Source organism: Schistocerca cancellata, chromosome 2 (genome assembly GCF_023864275.1).
Source record: "Schistocerca cancellata isolate TAMUIC-IGC-003103 chromosome 2, iqSchCanc2.1, whole genome shotgun sequence".
Lineage (NCBI taxonomy): Eukaryota > Metazoa > Arthropoda > Insecta > Orthoptera > Acrididae > Schistocerca > Schistocerca cancellata.
In genome coordinates this window covers 723,487,357-723,507,734 of record NC_064627.1, presented here as the reverse complement: position 1 = coordinate 723,507,734, position 20,378 = coordinate 723,487,357, and the positions used below count along the sequence as shown (strand labels likewise).

Here is a 20,378-nt window from a genome sequence, read left to right as displayed (position 1 = left end):
TTGTAGCCAGATGAATGGATGACAGATGTATGAAGGTACTTCTTCATTGAAATACACGAGACTAGAAAACCCAAGATGAAAACGTAATGAAAAGTTGGTGAAAGACATTATAAAACATCCAAGAGATTAAGAAGAACACTTATGAAACCCAAAAATTGGATTTATTGTGTAATAAAAAACAATAGCCAAAATGAAGACTGACTGTTCAAAAGTGCACATTTCCACATCTGTGTAGTCAAAATCCAATGCTGGCTAACATTCAAAACTGTATTGCCTCACCCCATGCACAGTAACATTCTTCAGTCCTCCCTGGCATATTCTCCGCAATGTGATCACGATGTTGTTACTCAAGCCTGTCCCATTCTTAGGGAAAAGACGTCTGTAGTCATTCAGCACATGACAGTCCTGCAACACCACATTGAAAGTTTCAAATTGTCCCATGAACAATCAGGTTAATGTTAGCAGACAGTGCAGGCCATTCCATTTGGTTGATTCCTACATCTTAGAAGAAGATGATCACAAGGTGTGGTAGGGTGTACTCATGCATTATTACCTTCAAAGGGGCAGCCATTTCTGAAATCTTGACTGCAGGGGTGGACAGTAGATGGGAGGATCATGTTCTGATGTTGCATAGCCATCAGATTACCCTCTACTGTGATGAGAGGTATCCATTATCTGTTAAGGGTATTGGTCCAAAACATGACTGATTCAACTCCCTGAAGAACGCGTAGGAGTAGTTCATGCCTAAAACGTCAATTGGTACCTGCCACCTCCACATTCTTCTACAAGCCATCAGGTGTTAGACAAATACTGCACTCATCAGTGAAGAGAACCCAATGTCACTGATCCAGTTTATCTTACAAGCATGGTGCCATGGTACTTGTACTGTTGTTCATAAACAATGCCTAAAGGGCAAATTGATCACAAAAAGATGGTTATACACTGACTATGCTGATACAGCACTCCTAGGTACTTCCAGAAAGGCAGTACATAAATGCCGCATGGGGTAGCATCTTGTCACGGTCCGGGCAGCTCCCCCCGTCGGAAGTTCGAGTCCTCCCTTGGGCATGGGTGTGTATGCTGTCCATAGTGTAAGTTAGCTTCAGTTAGATTAAGCAGTACGTAAGCTTAGGGACCGATGACCTCAGCAGTTTGATCCCATAAGACCTTACCACAAATTTCCAAATTTTTGCAGTACATAAATCTGTTGACTTCTTCTCAGATTACTTATGAATCGTGTTTTGTAGGTAGCAGCATTTATCTGGTGGTGTTGACTGTGGGAAACCTTTACAAGGCAGACTTTTAATATTTTGGACAGCCAATAGTGATTCACTGTTTGAATATAGTCACTGTGGTGTACAATAATTCAGCAGAAAATTTCCCTTGTTGAGAACCTTTCCTGCTGAAAATAGTCCAACCAGGTGAAAGCATGTGGAAATGTAGAAAGACTTCAGATTACCAGATTTCAGAATCAGGAACTCCTTCTTCTGGCGTAATAGGATTGCACACAAAGGGACTGCTAATGTGCAAGGAAAAAAAAAGGTTTGACAGAACCATGGGTCAAGGGAAACTTACCAAAGAGAGAGATTCCAGATAACATGTATGGAGAAAACAGGTGCCATACCATGACTATGTGCTTTGCAATAAAGGATTGTGTTCCCTCTTTCTGTGAATATTCATCCAACTTTAGGTTTTTTAAAACAATATCCGAAAGCTGGACAATGGATGCCCACAAACTGGTATAGAACATGAATATTTCACGGATGGCTCAAACTCATCCTTTGATGGTCAGGGATTTGCCAGTAACGGAAGTGGTGTAAGTAGTGCTGGATGTTAAAAAGATGCATATTAGAGTGCTATTTTTGTGAAAGGGGGGGGGGGGGGGGGAACAAACAATTACTGCAGGTGGTATTTTGGAGAACGTGAGATATGATAGGCCTCATTTCAGGGTATGATTTCAGCAAATCATACTATTGCTGAGGAAAATGGTTAATCTACTCTAGGCCAGGATACTTACTGGGTAATGAGTGCACTCATGTGCTGCTTGTGAGAGATTTTGGCAGTACCACAGCTGGTGGCAGAATATTTAATTTTTCCTCTCTAGGGATAATTATTCCCAGGATAGGAACCACTGGTCAATGGATTTCTCTTCCCAAGCAGATTTGCTTAGTATGGAGCCCTCCAGGATCGCACGGTTGTATTCCTGATTGTCTATATATCAGTCTTTCATAGATGTAAAAATTATTGGTAAGTAAGATGTACTTAAGAAAGGAAGCTTCTATGAGGGGAATACTGATATAGTGGAAGGTGCCATGAATGATGACTCAAGGAAATTTCTTATGTCTTTTATATGAGAGAGCAGTATCTATGTAATAGATTTCAGATGTTGATCCATAAGAGCACGAATATGTTTAGCGAGGGCTTTGTAACCTATGGGATGACAAATGAAATCAGAACTGTGGAATTTTAGAAGAAGATGGCAATGAGTCCCTTTACAGGGGTAATATGCTTTATGTGTTTAAGTGTGAGTCTTTGGGATGGGAAATCAGAGACTGAAAATCAGCTTGAAACTGAGGGTGTGATCCTTAAGACAAATTTTGTAGGTACAAGTGTGAAAGCTGGGATGGGCCTGAGTTTCCAAGAAGAGATTGGAGATCAGCTTCAACCAGAGGGTGGGATCCTGATGGTATATGTTATAAATACAGGTGTGAGACCTGGCACATGCCTTTCCCTGATCTTCTGTCGGTCAAGTATCACTGTGCTAAACCCCTATTCTGCTTTGAGGATAATAACTGAGTCCTAGTTTGAGGGAAATAAGAGTCTTGGTTTCAGCAGCAGACATATGGGTTGTGGTCATGTTGTACGGAGCAGAATTGGCATGTTGAAACAATTGGAAAACCTTTGTAAGGCTTGTAAGTAGGAAGCGGCATTATGCAAATAGTGGTGCACCAAATTGCAGTCACAGGCAGACAAGGTTGAGGTTTGGGTTCAACATCCAAAGAGGTTTGTGCAAGAGTAATTAAAATGTACTAGTTGTTTGTATTGTATGGAAAGCAAATCTTCATTTGGGCAACATGGCTGCCACTACACCTAGTTCACGAGGCTAGAGGACCATTGGTGAGAGACTCAAATCAGTCATTTGTTGTTTGTTCCTGTGATGATGGATAGCCATTGGAATGGGAGTTAGTCTTGTCAAATAGGGTGGGTTGATGACATTGGGATCATAGGAGAAGGTTGGTGGTTGCCAATGTGGATGCATAAGGAAGTGGAGTTGGAATAAGACATGGATGTGAGACAGCCAAGGAGGAGGTGGGATGAATTTTTGATGTGATGTTTGGACTGTTGCTTGATTCTGTAATTGGCTTTGTGAATGGTGGGCCATTTTTGCAAAACTCGCTTTAAGGGAAAAACTCTTTACAATTAGCAAATTTTGTACAGTTCTGAGCATGTTTTAAGATAGTTATTCCTACACAAAATTTTGTAGTTTAACCACTGCAGGGTGTAGAAAAACAGTTTTCTTTTTCAAAACTTGCTTTATGCTCAAACTAAATCAATGACATAAATATTAAATGTCTGTTTTTTTACATTAAAGTTTAAAATAATATTTATTTTTCCTCTTCTACGCAACTTCTAGTGACTCTTCATACTCATGAATTCTCCATGAACTCTCATGATATTGATACTCCTTGCAGAGAGTATATCACTGTACAAACTTGCTGGATCCTTAAGAATGGTAAAGAAATGCATGAGCTTCTATATGTCCTTATTCTTTTCTGCATTCACATTGTTTATCTTGGGAATAACCTCAACACGTTTCATGTGTGTGAATGAAGGAATGCTCTCCTTGAAACATCATAACATACTTCTTACCCACATAAATACATTGTTGTAACAGTACATTGAATCTTACCATTCTCTGTGAGTTATTGCTTATACATCCATCATTCTGAAAGGCAAGTCCATTACAAGTCATGGGAAAACCAGACTTTTCTCCACACCAGCACCTTTCTGAACTTCGCTAAAATATTCCAGTATTCACAACATGATATGATATTTCCTTTCTTCTAATATTCCTTCTCAACTGTATCAAATACAAGATCCGGTAGCAAGGAACTATGTTTGCAACTAGAAAAATAGTGGGCTGGAAAAAATCTTATGTTTCAATCCTATCTTACCAATACCTCTAAACCTCTCTTCCAAATAATGTAGGAGAAAATGTTGTAGTGGAGATCCAATTTCATTTGCACGTCTTCCAGCTGTTGTTCCACACCAAGTATATTGAGAAATGTTATCAGTACCTTGTTTTGGTTCATATATCACCACGGTCATGGTATAGAACCACAACTGTCACACATAAAATAATTCTCCAATAGAGAGCTTTGGCAGAGATTGATTTGTTGTATGTCAAAGACAACTTGTACAGTGTCTTCAGAGTATATATTCAGGAATACCTCTAACAGCATTGGCAAATTAAGTAGCCTAAAGTGCGTTTTGAAAATACCCCTACATATGCACAAGGCAACTTTTGCAAAAACGGTCTTTATTCTCCGATCAGTAAGCGTGGAACAAAGCTAGTTTTGCTAACACCTGCTGCATAAGCTTGTAGAGGAATCTGATCAGTATTTGTTAAGAAAAAAAAATTATTTAAAAATGCATAAAGCGAGTTTTCTAAAAACAGTCCTCAAATAAACCACCAAGGAGAATATCTGGAGCAGATAACTACAAAATTTTCTCAAAATAGTTTACTTGAATGAAATTGGTAAATGAAGAAAAGATGGCTGTGTTTGGGAGTACAGACAGGATTACATATTGAGCCCCTTTTGATAACAGTTCCTTGGAACTTCACAGATAGCTTTGCTTACACTGCCAAATAAAAATAAAATTTAAACTCTTTCTTGTCTTGTCTGCTAAACTCAAATCTTGCCTAATACAATAATTCTTTTATTATTCTCATAATGTATTAGATGAATTTTGCTATTTGGGAAGCAGAATAACTGATGTTGGTCAAAGTACGGAGGATATTAAATGTAGACTGTCAATGGCTGAAGAAGAGAAATTTGCTGACATGGAGTATATATTTAAGAGTCAGGAAGTCCTTTCTGAAAGTATGTTCATGGAGTGTAGCCATGTATGGAAATGAAACATAGATGATAAACAGTTTAGACAAGAAGAGAATAGAAACTTTTGAGATGTGGTGCTACAGAAGAATGCTGAATATCAGATAGGTAGATCATATAAAAATTGTAGAGGGAGACCACGAGATGAATACAGTAAGTAGATTCAGAATGATGTAGATTGCAGTACGTACTCAGAGATGAATAGGCTTGAACAGGATAGAGTAGAATGGAAGGTTGCATCAAATCAGCCTTTGGACTGAAGACCAGCACCACCACAACAACAACAACAACAACAACACAATGTTTACTATATGTGTTTTGAGTCATGGTCCTGGGTTACTTTTCTTATGAGTTTTTCTGTATTGTTAAGCCATACTGGTAACTTTTCCTCCAGCTCATTCCTCTCTAATACCGGAAGACACTTCTGTTTCTGAAAGCTAGCAAGTTTACAACTTTCTGTTTGTTTCCATCTGCTTGTGATTGATGAAAAGATGTTCTCTCTTCATATTACAAGTTAGATTACAAAAATTTTGTGTCATGATCACAAGTTGCTTTATTGAAAGTGACTACCAGTTTTCTTCATCCAGTCACGAATCGAAACACATGTCTTATGTTTTTCTTATGCAGCGATTTCAAGCAACAAGCTTCAACTCCATCACAACTCGTGCGATGTGCAGCTGCCAAAACTTTCATTTCAGACAATACTGAATTATATACTGGTTTCGCCATTCTACAGTCAAATATGAAACCATCTGTGTGCAACTCATTCCACGCAACAAATGGAGCAACCGAATGTCATCATGTAAACTAGGCTTAATGTAAGCAGTTGTGATATCATGCTCATCGGAGGCAGACACTTGTGTGAGCACTGTGTTTTGTTGCTGTATATGGCGCATTTCCTTGTCAACTTAGATTTATTTTTGTATTTTTTTTCTCTCCTTCATGTTTTATTGCTGCAGTGTTATTCTGCAGTAGGGAGATACAGTCATATCCTTTGTTACAGTAGTCCACAGCTCGTGGTCGTGCGGTAGCGTTCTCGCTTCCCATGCCCGGGTTCCCAGGTTCGATTCCCGGTGGGGTCAGGGATTTTCTCTGACTCGTGATGACTGGGTGTTGTGTGATGTCCTTAGGTTAGTTAGGTTTAAGTAGTTCTAAGTTCTAGGGGACTGATGACCATAGATGTTAAGTCCCATAGTGCTCAGAGCCATTTGAACCATTTGAACCTTTGTTACAGTATTGGTTCTTACCAGTCAATGTTACAAAAATTTAACTGAAAACTAAAATAATGAAACACTCCCATAATTCTAAAAAATTCCCGGGTTTTTCCCAGTTTTCTCCCGGATGAAAAATTTCCCAGGTTTTTCCTGCATCTCCCGGTTGCCCCGGGTCATATACACCATGTACATATTACCTCATATGGTGTAAGAGTGGTAGCCGAATTTCACAGTTGTTACAAAATTGAAACATACATCCCATTTTCAGTAGCTAATGTAATAGGTCAACATCTTTGACATGGCATGATGAACTCTCTCTGTTCTCCCATTGGCTTGAGGGTGGAAGGGGCATGTCTGCAGCTGGCAAATTCATAGCATTAACACACTGCTTTATAATATTGGACATGAAATTGGTATCCTGTAATTAGTGTCCTCAGAATGTAAAATGTGAGCAACCACTTTATGGTAAGGAATTGCAGCCATTACTATATAATGTGATAATTGCTCAATTATAGCCAATATGTATTTATTTCTTGTTGGTATTTTATTAAATGGACCTAAAATGTCCATCTCAAGCATTTCAAATGGTTTAGATGCTTCCTGTAGATGTTGTAACAGAAATAATTGGTGGCTAACTCATTGTGCACAAGATATGCAGTTCCTGACATATTGCTTAGTATCTTGTGTTCTAGTTTTCCATCAAAATTTTTTGGCAATTCATCTATCAGTTGCACTTTGCCCACCATGGCTTACAACATATGGTCATGCGCTTGTCCCAAGATGTCATTCTGGAAAACGGCATGTACTACCACTTTTAGTCCACACTTTGTTGTTCTGCAAAGCAAGCCATTCTGTGCCACGAACTGAGGTTGAAACTTGAACTATTGATAGTCAGCATCAGCAGTTGGAGCCTTTTGCCATTCAGCAATGCTCCTGTCCAGCATTTGTAGAACTGCAATTTTTCTACACAAACTGTCAGCATTAGTATGCCTTTTCCCTGGCTTGTGTATTACCTCATAATCAGATTCACTAAAACTAAGTGCCCACCTTGCTAATCTGCTGCAAGAGTCCTTCAGTTCTAATAACCATTTGAGTGCAGCAGTACGTTGAAGTTCTGGCCATATAAATAACAGCAGAAGTATGTAATATGATAGATTACTGCTAACACCTACTTCTCAGGTGTGGAATAATTTTGCTCTCCTTCATTCAACTATCAGGATGTGTACATTACAGACACTCCTTGCCACCTACATTCTGCCCTAAGACAACCTCAAGAACCTTATTACTTGCATCACAAAACAGAATAAATTCTTTTTCAAAATTGGGGAATATCACAAACGAGTCTGATGTTGGTGCTCACTTAACATCATCTGACATTCAGTAAACCATTCAAATTTTGTTCTTTTTCATAAGAAACAGTTCAAAGGTCTGGCAATTTCAGCGAAGTCCTTTACAAATTGACAATAATAATTCCAGAGAGTGATGAAACTCTGAAGCTGTTTAATTGTTTCTGGTGGCGAAAAATTCTGAACAGCTGAGACCAAGCACGGATCTGTTCTCAAGCCCTCCTTGCTAATTACATTCTCAAGATAATTTACTTCTGTTCTTGCAAAATGACATTTACTGATGCTTAGCATAGCTCTAGTTCAGTCTTTTGAATACTTCCTCCAGTCGTCATACATGCTCTCCCATGACCTTTGAAAACACTATAATTTGATCAAGACAGATCACACATTGTTTTAGTTTCAGTCTCATAAATACACTATGGAACAATCTCTCAAAGGTGGCAGGTGCATTCTTGAGTCTGAATGGCATTCGATGATATTGGAAATGATCCCCTGAAACAGAAAAACCTGTCTTTAGTCAATCCCCTGGTGCTACTTCTAGTTGACAATATCCGTTCTTTAAATTCATTGTGGAGAAATAGTTACAGTGACCCAAGTTGTCTAGAGTCTCTGTTATATTTGATATTGGATATGCATCGATAATCATTCATGCGCTGAGGAATCAGTAGTCAGCAATCTGGTGACTTCTTTGAGACTAAAATTACGAGTGCTCGCCAGGGACTATCCCTACACTCAAAAGTACCATCAGCTAGCTGCTGGTCAATAAATGCTTAAATTACTCGTTGCATATACCTTGGAACTTGGCATGGTTTCTTGAACACTGGAACATTATTCCCTGATGGCATTCTGTTTTGCATGTGTGGCATTGCTGGTAATGAACCACACAGATTAAACAAATCCCAGAACTGCAGAAACAAAACTTCTCTTTCATTTCCCTGTAAATGTTTCACCTTATCACGTAATGCAGCTGCACTAACAGTTTGTTTGTGGCAGAGATCTCACTTGATCTGTCCATGTTGTTTTCCTCCAAAATACCAAAATTAGGAATTAGTAAACCCTTTGGCAGACTCCATTTCTGCCAAAATCATCAAGACTGGAAGGAACCATAAAATCTCCATCAATGTCACTGACGCATATTAAACACCCAGTCTTTTGTTAATTTCCAATGACTCTACAACATATAATAAATCATTAGGTATGTCTGTATCTGTGCTCATCCAGATCAACTTCCCTGTACTATTGCACTTTCGCATCATGCAAATTGATCTTAGTGCCTAGTGTCCGCAACTTATTTGGTACCACCTTCATGATAGGTGAAAATCTTGGGACAGTTTAACACTTATAACTGTTGTCCGTAGCAGAAACAACGTCCCACCAAGTTCAACTGTACGCTGTCAAAGGTAAATTTTTGTGCATTGTTTAGCAAGAAAGTCGAGTCCCAGGATCACACAATACCCCTCACCAACAAGCGGCAATACTTCTACATGCCTTTGAAATCACTTATTTCCCACGTTAAAACTGAACAGTGTTGTCCCCAATAACATCACCTCATTATCACATACTTCATGTGGTGACCTCAATCTCTTTCTGCCCAATAATACAGACTGACTGCTGACACGAGGCCCTGTGTCAACCAGAAATTTGTGTTCCTCGTTATTTACTTTGCTTACTACGCAGCACCCAATCTCTGCACATAGCTCTGCAGTCTCTTGTTCTACTGGGAATGCCATCTGATGGATGAGGCATCCCTGTTTTTTAATGACCAATTACTAGGAAGTTGCTTGTCCTATGCTTTCTTCCAACAATCAACTGGTTACTGGCCCAACTCCCCCACATTCATAACATTTGGGCTGATGACATTGTTTCCTGATGTGGTCCATGTGGCCACATCTAAAGGCTTCACTTCAGAAGAAAAAAAAACACTGATCATTCTGTCTTCACGTAGCAATGTCGATCTCCTCCAGTTGCATAGCAATCCTAATGGCAGCAGATACGTCACTTGGGTTCTCCATTCTCACCCTCCTTGATGAACCAGAAGAATGGGCATGTAAACTCAACATGGTCTTATTTTCTCCTGGATTGTGGAGTCCTTGCCTTGTTGTCTTGCCCCTGCTGCACTGTAGTTTGTAACAATGCAGCTATCTGCCCCTTCAAAGCTTCCACTGTTTCATTCACAGTAGATGCTCAAGTGTCTGGCATTCATGTAAACTCCATCTCTCATTATGCAAGAAAAGAAGGAAACTGCACACACAATAGGCAAGAAATGAATTAGAATGAATTAAATAACATTTAATATCTAAACTGTATCATAGCCCAATGAAATTCTGTGCACTAGAATTCTCTGAGACACACCTTCTACACATACTACAGGTAGTTAACACAGCTTGAACACATGGCCTGTCATGCCCAGATAAATTACTGTACAGACACCTCACTGGCTGCAGCTGAACATTTTTACTGTTCCCATGGAACTAAGACAAGTATACAGGTTCCCGTGATCAAACAAATGACACTTTTAACATACTGTGAACGTCTCTATGGCTTGACAAGGCCGTAACAAAATACTGAATAAGAAAGCAAAGCAATATCAATCACTCATCACACTGCATTGTTATGAACTTCAATTTGTAGGTGCTGACCTCACATCAAATCTGTGTAGATGGTCAGCTGCTGTTGTCCTAGATTTTTGGGTACCGAACCAGGTGTAGACATCTCTACTGCTGGCAAACACTTGCTGAAACCAGGAATAGGAGTTGGGTGGAATGTGGTGACGGGTACCTAACTATGCTTGAGAGCACCAATATAACATCACTGAAGATTACACATTTATTACAGTAATACAGGATGATCTTCCAAAGTGTTACGTCACAGCTGGGCTGGCAGAGAAATAGGCTCATCCACAAAAGAGGGCTGGTATGTGCTTGAATGTGGTTCCACCACTGCAGCAAAGTGTCAGGATGCAGTGGTTATGTGATAGGGTGAATGTCAACCGACAGATGCTGTAGGCCTCCAGCTCTATGCTTCCATCTCCAAAGTGCTGTCATCGACATAATAGATTTTCACTCAGAAGTTGCATCCTTGGTTCATCTGAAGCACTCACTGACTCACTGGGTTCAGTCCCCAGCCCCCATTTAGGAGACAGGAGCTGGCAGCATCATCATCAGCCTCAGGAACAGGATCAGAAGCATCAGTGGCCCTCTTCTTAAAGGCAGATTACGGGCAGTCAGCAGGCCTGCAGGGTGACAGCGGCCTCAGTGCCCCATCAACATTGCACATTGCCTCAAAGTTGGCAGTGCAGCTGGCAGCAGCAGTATCCTTCTACCTGGACTCATGGCTTCATAAACATTCAAAGACAGCTGGGCATGATGAGGAACGACCACCTCAGTATCCCGTCTCACTGGACAGCTGCAACTGACAAAAGGTCTTAAGAGTCTGAGACTACACACTGGGCAGTCAGCAATAAGGCATTTGTTAAGAAGGGTGAGGTATTTAATTTGGCACTTCACTATCTGCTCTGTGGCAGTGGGAATGGCAGTGACATTGTGTCTTGGTTTTCCCGCACTGTCAGTTCTCCTAGCGACTTCAGACTTCCACGACTTCACCCTTCAGAGGCTCTTTCCTGCTGGTTCAGCACCTTGATGCATATTGTTGAGTTGTACCCTGACCACCTGCTTTGTCACTAGTATGATGCTATCTCATGGTTTCCATGATATTATGCTTTGCTTGCAGACTTGGGCACTCGGTCATTCCCCATGTTGCAAAAGCTTCCGTGTCTGCCGCAACTCACTCAACATTTCCCCATAGCCAGCAAGCTATTGGTCATTGACATAGATGGTTCGGCTTCTGGGGGCACCAAGGTAGAACTTTGACAAATTTTTAGTGTCTGCCAGGGTACTACTCTGGGGCGTAACAAAATGCATTCAAACTGTGAGAAGCTAAAAGAAAAAAAGATATGCCAGACCACTACAGAATTAATAACTGAAAACTGCAATTAAGATGAAATTAGATGAAGCAATGTAGTGATGGTTCCAGAAGAAGAGAGTAAAAGGGGTTCTGGTTTAAGGTCTGATGTTAACAGAAAGAGAAAGAGAGTTTAATGAAACTGTGTAGACTGGAAGAAAAATTTAATGCTTCATCAAGATGGCTGACTCATTTAAACAATGTTACAGGATTCAAGAAATTGCTGTTCAGGGAGAGCAACTTAAACTAAACATAAAATTAACAAAGGAGTAGTTGTTATTATTTGTGAGGGATTCTTCAGTTACATCAAACAAAATAATTTTTCCATGGAACACATTTACAATACTGATGCAACCGGATTGTACTGTAAGCGCATTCCAACATGAAGTTTAGCCTCTCAGTCTGAAATGCATGCTACTTCATCGCACCTCACATAGTGTAGGCCGGGAACTGTCTGCTAGGCATGCCCTATGTAAAACTGACTGAGCACGGCCCGTGCTGCCTGAGTTGTTGTTCCGCCGGCAGAGGGCGCGGCCGAATTTTCGCATGCCCTCTGGTGGACAGGACTTTACTTGTGGCAACTACTGTCTGTGACGCGCCGTGCCGATGTGCGCCTCCCGCGATCTTTCTGGTGGCTACTGCAACAGCCACAGCACACTACTCAAAGAAAATTGCAACAGCTTTTCCTCTGTTAAAAATTACTTTCAGACTATAGTAGAGAGGAATGTGATACTGCTACCTGTCTGACCAATCTTGTAAACAAATTTCTGGTTGTGAAGCTATAGATGACAATAGTTAAATAGTGATGCCTAGGAACCAGTATTTGTGCAGCTAAGTGATGAGCCATGGATATGGTGAAAAAAGAGAGTGAAGACAAGGCAATCGAGGAACACGTTATCACACACACTGAAGTACTGAAATTCAGTGACCTGTTACTAGAATATGCAAAACAAAATTTTTTTAACTGTACTGATGTTGTGACTCCCTGGTAAACAACAACCATCTTCAGGTAAAATTAAATCAAACGCTGAGACTGAAAAAATTGGGTGATTGTTACCCCAACATAAACTCAAAGCAAGTGGTCTGAAATAGAGTGTGGTGTGATTTTGCAATTAAATTTTCAGTTTCCAATACATAATATGTAAGTAATGCAGTGGGCTTTCACAAGTAGCATGTAGCACATTTTGTAAATACAGTAAATTGCAGTTTTCAGTAAAAAGGTATGTTTTTGATTACTTGTATTTCTCAGTTATCTGTGCAGTCTTGGATCCAATTTACATTCCACCAATTACTTTCCATAACCATTCCTTGTCTCAGCCATAATTATGACTTTTCTTTGCATTGTATTCCACTGCAGACATTCCATAAATACTTTCTTACACTTTCATTCATGTTGCACTGCTTTTAACTTTAAACATTTCTATTAAAACACCCTCATCTCCAGACTTGCATACCTCAAAGGTCTTCATACACCTCACTGGACACCAGTAACGGAATTCTGTCATTTTCATTGTTAACTACCTATGTTTCCAATACATCTCTTGAACTACACAAACATTTTAAAAAATATTTGAATTTTTGCAAAACTTTTTCTGTGTTGTTATCTATAGTGCCATCTGCTATCTTAATTAACACTATGTGGAGTCCGCCCAACATAAGATTCTGTTGGGTCTTCTTCATAGTCTCATTATTTTCAGTTGAAACACTTAGCAGATTTAAATGATAGCTTCTCACACCCTCTGAAAGATATTTTATAGTTTCATTGAATGTAGCATATTCCGTCAAGTTACTATTATCATTTGACTGAAACGGTTGTCTTCTGTTTAATAATTGCCTTGTTTTATTTGAGGTTGTCTTTTATTTAGCTTTTCTTCACATCTGAAACATCTTTTGCTGTTTGCAAAAGCACCTGTATTATAAACTGACTTTGTATGTACAAAATGTCTGTATAATTTCAATTTTCTGAGACACTATACTTGTTACTTATTTAAAGTGGTGCACCTGCCTAGTCTTAAATAAATTGTCATAATTTGTTTTTCAGCCTTCCTGTCTGATGAGTTTGTTTCTTTCAATATTGATGTCTAGTGTTACTCTTCATCTTATGAGCCTGCAGTTGGAACTTTGCCAAACTTTTTTAATGCCTCTTAAGTCCCATAGATTTTCATCTTCACTGATGTTACTGTGGCGATTATTAGATGCTTTTAACAATTAGTAATGATTTAGCACAACATTGTCAAGTTTGCGTTTATTATTATTGTACACATAATAAACAGTTTGCTTGTAATGGATTATATAGCTTTAATAACACAGATTGGTAAACTCCATAAGCTTTGAATGGTCCAACAAAATTTTACAAGTGGTAAAGACTAACAAAGCAATTTCATTGACTGACATAACTTTACATAATGAACAATAGGTGATGACTGACTCATTCTTATATTAAGAAGTGAGTAGGTCAGATATTACAAAAATGTTGAAACACAAGGCTATTACATTCCAAGTGTTAACATAAGGTTTAGAAGAAGTAAAAAAAGTATATAAACACATTCAGCAGCGAAGTACTTATGTTTAACCATCAATTGTATCCTATTAAACTGGTATAAATAAAGGTTCTGTTTAATGGGGTGGAAGTTTTGGTGCACACATGGCTCTACAAAAGCCCACCAAAAATGTTCTGGAAAGTCAAATTTTCTAATCGATATATTTCACAAATTAAATTAAATTATTCTAGGAAAGTTACACATTTTTGGAATCAGAAAAACTGAAGTTACAAAACTATCAGAGTAATTTTGACATGATTGCATTTGAAAATTCTTAAATACAATAATTTTGAATAGGAGTAACATTTGAGTCACACATTTTTCATAAAAGATAAGACATTCTTTAGAAAGACAGGAATGAACACTTTCAAACAATGTAGGCCAATCCTAAAACAAACAGCTATTAGTAGGGTTGTATTTTGTAGTACTCACCGTGTGCAAAGCTCTTAATTTACGAATATTTCTTTAAATAAAACATTTTCATACGAACTAATTATGTTGTTACCGCCAACGAGCAACATTATGAGCTACTACTTATGGAAATGCCAGTCTTTTTGTGTAAGTGTGACTGACTTTGATTTGGCTTATGACTGTGGCAGTAAAATGTTTTTGTTTATAACAAATTTCTCTTTTGGTGTAACAGTGTGTCACATAGGCTATTTCTATGACTGTCTTCATTCTCATTTACATGACATGTCATTTGTGAGAAGTCATGAGTATTTCTTATTATAAACAATATATAAACGTTAGTAACATGACTGATATTGGTATTAATTGGTTCGTAAATACCATGGCTCGACTGTTCCAACATCCCTTCTAGCATACATCTTATTCACCTTATACAGCCACCTCGCTCATCAGCTACACGTCATTCAACTTAGCCTTTGTTTTCCCTGATCTATTTCTGCATATAAAACCTATGGCTTGTAGCATTATGTGCTGAAAATGTATCAGAAAAGACAGAATTTATGCTAAGAGTGGTATGATAATGGATGGAGGAACTCCATCTCGCTATGTTTCACTATCACTTGAAGTTCTAACACAGTTTGGGATCATTACACCCCGTACATTTTTTTCTATTCCTTGATATAACATGGTCAATTATTTGATCTTGGAAACTCAATTTTGTATTTGTTTCTCCACTGGAGGAGAGTGCTGAAGATAAAATATGTTCTTACATTTTAGTAAATACTACTCATGTGTAACATCTGTTATTTCTGTATCATAGCAACATTTCCTACAGAAGAGTTGTTGTTTATTTTTGTTCTATCTTTGCATTAAAATCCCCTATCATAACATGGTCAGGTATTTGCTGTTGTGATGCTTTCTGTAATTTTTATTTTTATTTTGTTTCACTTGTCTAGTTCCATAGGACCAAATTGAGGAGCAAATCTCCAAGGTCATGGAATGTGTCAATACATGAAATTACAATATAAAAGTAATAACACATAAAATAAATTGTTTGTGAACACAAAAAAGACTAGGCATAAGTTTAAGTAAACGCAATCAACAATATAACGTAGGAGCAGCTTAATTTTTCAAGAAACTCCTCAACAGAATAAAAGTGACCCATGAGCATACTCTACAGTTTGAGTTTGAAAGCCCACAGAATACTGCTAACATTTTTGAATTCTTGCAGTAGCTTATTGGAAATGGATGCAGTAGTATACTGCACACCTTTCTGCACTAGAGTCAAGGAATTGTGATCCAAATGCAGATTGGATTTCTACCTAGTATTAACTGAGTGAAAGCTGCTAATTCTTGGGAATAAGCTGATATTATTAATAAGAAACGACAGTAAAGAGGCCACTGGCAGAATACCCAGACCAGTGATCAGGGGTCGACAAGAGATTTGCAAACTTACACCACTTATTGCCCGAACTGCCCATTTCTGAGCCAAAAATAACCTTTGAGAATGGGCAGAGTTACCCCAAAAAATATAATACCATATGACACAAGTGAACGAAATTACACAAAGCACACTATTTTTTGAGTCAAATGATCACTTACTTCAGATACCATATGAAAAGTAAAAATGGCAGCGTTAAATCTTTGAACAAGCTCCTGAACATGGGCTTTCCATGACAGTTTACTATCTACCTGAACACCTAGAAATCTGAACTGTTCAGTTTCACTAATCATATGTCCATTCTGTGAAATTAAAACGTTGGGTTTTGTTGAATTGTGTGTTACATACTGCAGAAACTGGATCTTACTGTGATTTAGCATTTGTTTATTTTCTACAAGCCATGAACTGATGTCATGAACTGCACTATTTGAAACAGAGCCAATGTTGTACACAACATCCTTTACTATCAGGTTAGTGTCATCAGCAAACAGATATGTTTTAGAATCACCTGTAATACCAGAGGGCATATCATTCATATAAATAAGGAACAGGATGGCCCCAGCACTGATCCCCGGAGCACCTCCCATTTGACTGTGCCCCACTCAGACTCCACATCACAGTCATTCTCAACACTGTGAATAATGACCTTTTGCTGTCTGTTGTTAAAGTAAGAGGTGAACCAAGTGAGAGCTACTCCTCATATTCCATAATGGTCAAACTTCTGCAGCAATATTTTGTGATCAACACAATCAAACGCCTTAGTCAAATCAAAAAATGTGCCTAGCGTTCGAAACCTTTTGTTTAATCCATCCAGAGAAAAGAGAATATAGCATTTTCAGTTGTTAAACCACTTCTAAAGCCGAACTGTACATTTGATAGCAAATTATGTGAGATAAAATGATCACTTCCTTACATACAAAGCCTTTTCAATAACTTAAGCAAACAATGATGGCATAGAAATAGGTCTAAAATTATCTACATTATCCCCTCTCACTTTTTATAAAGTGGCTTTACTACCAAGTACTTTAATCGTTCAGCAAACTGACCATTCTTAAAGAAAAATTACGAATATGGCTAAATACAGGGCTAACATGTGCAGTGCAGTACTTTAATATTCTGCTAGGCACTGCACCATATCCATGAAAGTCCTTAGTCTTCAATGATTTAATTACTGAGTCTTCAATGATTTCATTACTGACTCAATCTCCCCCTTGCCAGTGTTACAAAGGAGTATTTCAGACACCAATATCAGAAAGACATTTTCCAACAGAGTTATATGATCCCCTGTAGAAACTAAGTTTTTATTTAATTCACCAGTAATGCTCAAAAAATTATTGTTAAATACTGTACGTATAACTGATTTATCAGTAACAGAAATATTATCACTACGAACTGACTTTGTATCGTCAACCTTGTGCTGTTCACCAGACACTTCCTGCACAATTTACCATATGGTTTTAATTTTATCCTGTGAAGTAGCTATTCTATTTTCATACCACATGCTCTTTGTCTTCCCAATAACATTTTTAAACTCCTTGCAATACTGTTTGTACCGGGCTACTGTAGCTTGATTGTGACTTCTTCTAACATTTTGATATAATTCCCACTTTGTTCTACATGAAATCCTTATCCCACTTGTCAGCCATCCAGGCTACCTTTTACTGCTAGTACCTCATTTAGAATGTTCTAATCGAAAGCAATGCCCAATAAGCATGAGAAATGTGTTCAGGAAAGCGTTATATTTGTCATCTACATTATTGGCACTATAAACATCCTGCCACTCTTGTTCCTTAAAGAGGTTTAATAAACTCTCTACTGCCATTGGATTAGCTTTCCTACATAGTTTGTAATTATATAAAACATTTGTTTGAGTATAAAGACCTTTTAGTGTTAAAATTTGTGAATCATGGTCTGAAAGGCCATTCATTCTGTTACTAACAGAATAACCATATAGTAATGAAGAATGAATAAAAATATTGTCCATGGCTGTGCTACTGTTCCCCTGCACACTGGTTGGAAAAAAACACAATCTGCATCAGATCATATGAGTTTAGGAGATATACCAACATCCTTTTTCTTGCACAGTCACATACAAAATTACTACCGATGTCACCACCAATTTTTGGTTCTTCCTATAATGTGAACCAAGAACCTTTCTAGTTTGAGCACAATTGCCTGAAGTCAGAGTTAGGGGACCTATAAACAACAACAATTGGACCTTTACTTTCACTAAATTCAGCCACCCCTGCACAACATTAAAATACCTGTTCAGTGCAGTGCCGTGCCGTGATACGTCTACGGACTCAAATGGAATACTGTATTTTATGTACATGGCCACTCGTCCACTCCGCAAAGAACTTCTTGGAAAACAGCCAGCTAATCTGTATCCTGGTACAAAAAGACTCTGAATTGTCAAGTTATTTAAGTGATGCTCCGATACATCAAAAATGTCAGAATCAACATCTATAAGCAATTCACTAACTTTATCTCTAATACCTCTTATATTTTGATGAAATATGCTAATTCCTTCTCTACTTGGTTACCTGATCTCCTCTGAAAGTGATTCCTTTGTTAGAGGGACTTCCTTTAAGCAGGTACACGTATCAGCTGACTCCAATCTAAAAAAGGTGCAGCTCTAACACCAAATACTACAGGAATTTTCCCATGAGTGATCCCACCCCCACTCACTACACTATCAACTACAAGCTTTCCCACCTATTGAGGTGCAGGCCATGCCTAGTGAATCCTGACCTGCTGATAGACTCAACTGACACTAATGCAATGTAACCCATGCACTCCAACATAAATGCCAGCTCCAGCCCCATGCTAACATGCCTAACAGCAGCATTAAGATGAGGCCGATCATGGCACTGTAACATTAATGCCAACAGTTTGAGTGGCTGTCTTTACCAGGTCACCACCTACATCATATTCTCTGTTCCTATCAAGACTATTCCTAGCTCCACCCATAATCACTACCTGATCCTCTTTCGTAAAATTCCTGCATAACTCCAACATTAACAGTCCCCTGAGACAACCCTACACTAGGCTTCACAATGCTTGTGAGCTGGTACTTATTCTCCATCACTTTCTGCAACTGAAGGCCCACACATCTACCATGCGGATTACGAAGCAGCAGAGCCCTCTTCTTTCTGTTAGAATTTGCAACTGACTTAGGCTTCCTAACTGCTGAAGACTGCTGCATGTTTCCTACACCTACATTTACAAGAGGCTCCTCTCCACTCACCTCTGACAGTCTGCAGCTTGTGGTCTCGGGGACCTGGAGTCGATTCCCGGTGGGGTCAGGGATTTTCACCTGCCTTGAGATGACTGGGTGTTTGTGTTCTCCTCATCATTTCATCATCATTCCTGAAAGTGGCTAGACTGGACTGAGCAAAGTTTGGGAGTTTGTACAGGCACTGATAACCGCGCAGTTGAGCGCCCCACAAACCAAACATCATCACAAACCAAACATCATCTCACATCCAACAGTTGGTCAAATCTGTTGCATATACGCAAAGTACAACAGTCTGAATATCTCCTCCTCCTAGCTGCCTTCTTACCAACTGCCAGTTCCCATTCCCCAGCACCCTTCACCCTCCTCAACCTTTCTAGTTCCTTCTTTGCATCATGCAACTGCACCTGAAGCGCACAGATCTTACGCTCCTGGTCCTCTACCAATTTATTGCTACTATAGATTCTGCATTCCAAGGAGAGGATCTCACTAGAATACCCACTGGCTTCCCCACTGCATTGCCCCAAAGAAAATACATTGAACAAGTCCCCACACCGTAACCCACTACTCACAAGCCTACGACAAAGCTTGCACTTCTCACCCATGGTAAAATATTAACAGTTACTGAAAAAAATAAATGTGTATGTTACCTAGGTTCAATTATAACAGCAGAACTATTTGAAGAACTAGTAATTAAGGTCTCCCACCTCCTCATGAAAATGTGATAATTTTGTTGCATGGACTTGTATAAACTCCATGGTATATATTGTCTTTATTTATTTATGCACTTCTTACTATTCTATTTGAGGTTCCTTCAAAATCTGTCATAATTTATCCCATTAAACATGTGAACTGTATGACAGACTGTGATTCAAACCAAAATCTCTGTTTCTGTGTGCAATTTTCTACCAGATGCGCCACCTCAGCTTGATAATGGATTCACTGAAAGCTTCAGTTTATTAAAAAGAGATAGTTTTTCAGCCCATCCATGAGATATATGATCAGAAGTAAATCTGACCATTCCTAGCATATCTCAATATAAAACTAGTTTACCACATCGTTACAAGAGAGCATTTTATGTTATTTGAAGAAACAAGGTATAAGTAGCTATAGACTG

At 38.7% G+C, this 20,378-nt stretch overlaps 1 protein-coding gene across 1 annotated transcript in view; it reads left to right on the top strand.

Annotated features, from left to right (window-relative positions):
- LOC126162521 (dihydrodiol dehydrogenase 3-like) overlaps positions 1-20,378 on the top strand; it is a 76,110-nt gene that overhangs the window by 55,203 nt on the left and 529 nt on the right. The gene's annotated exons all lie outside the window — the stretch shown is intronic.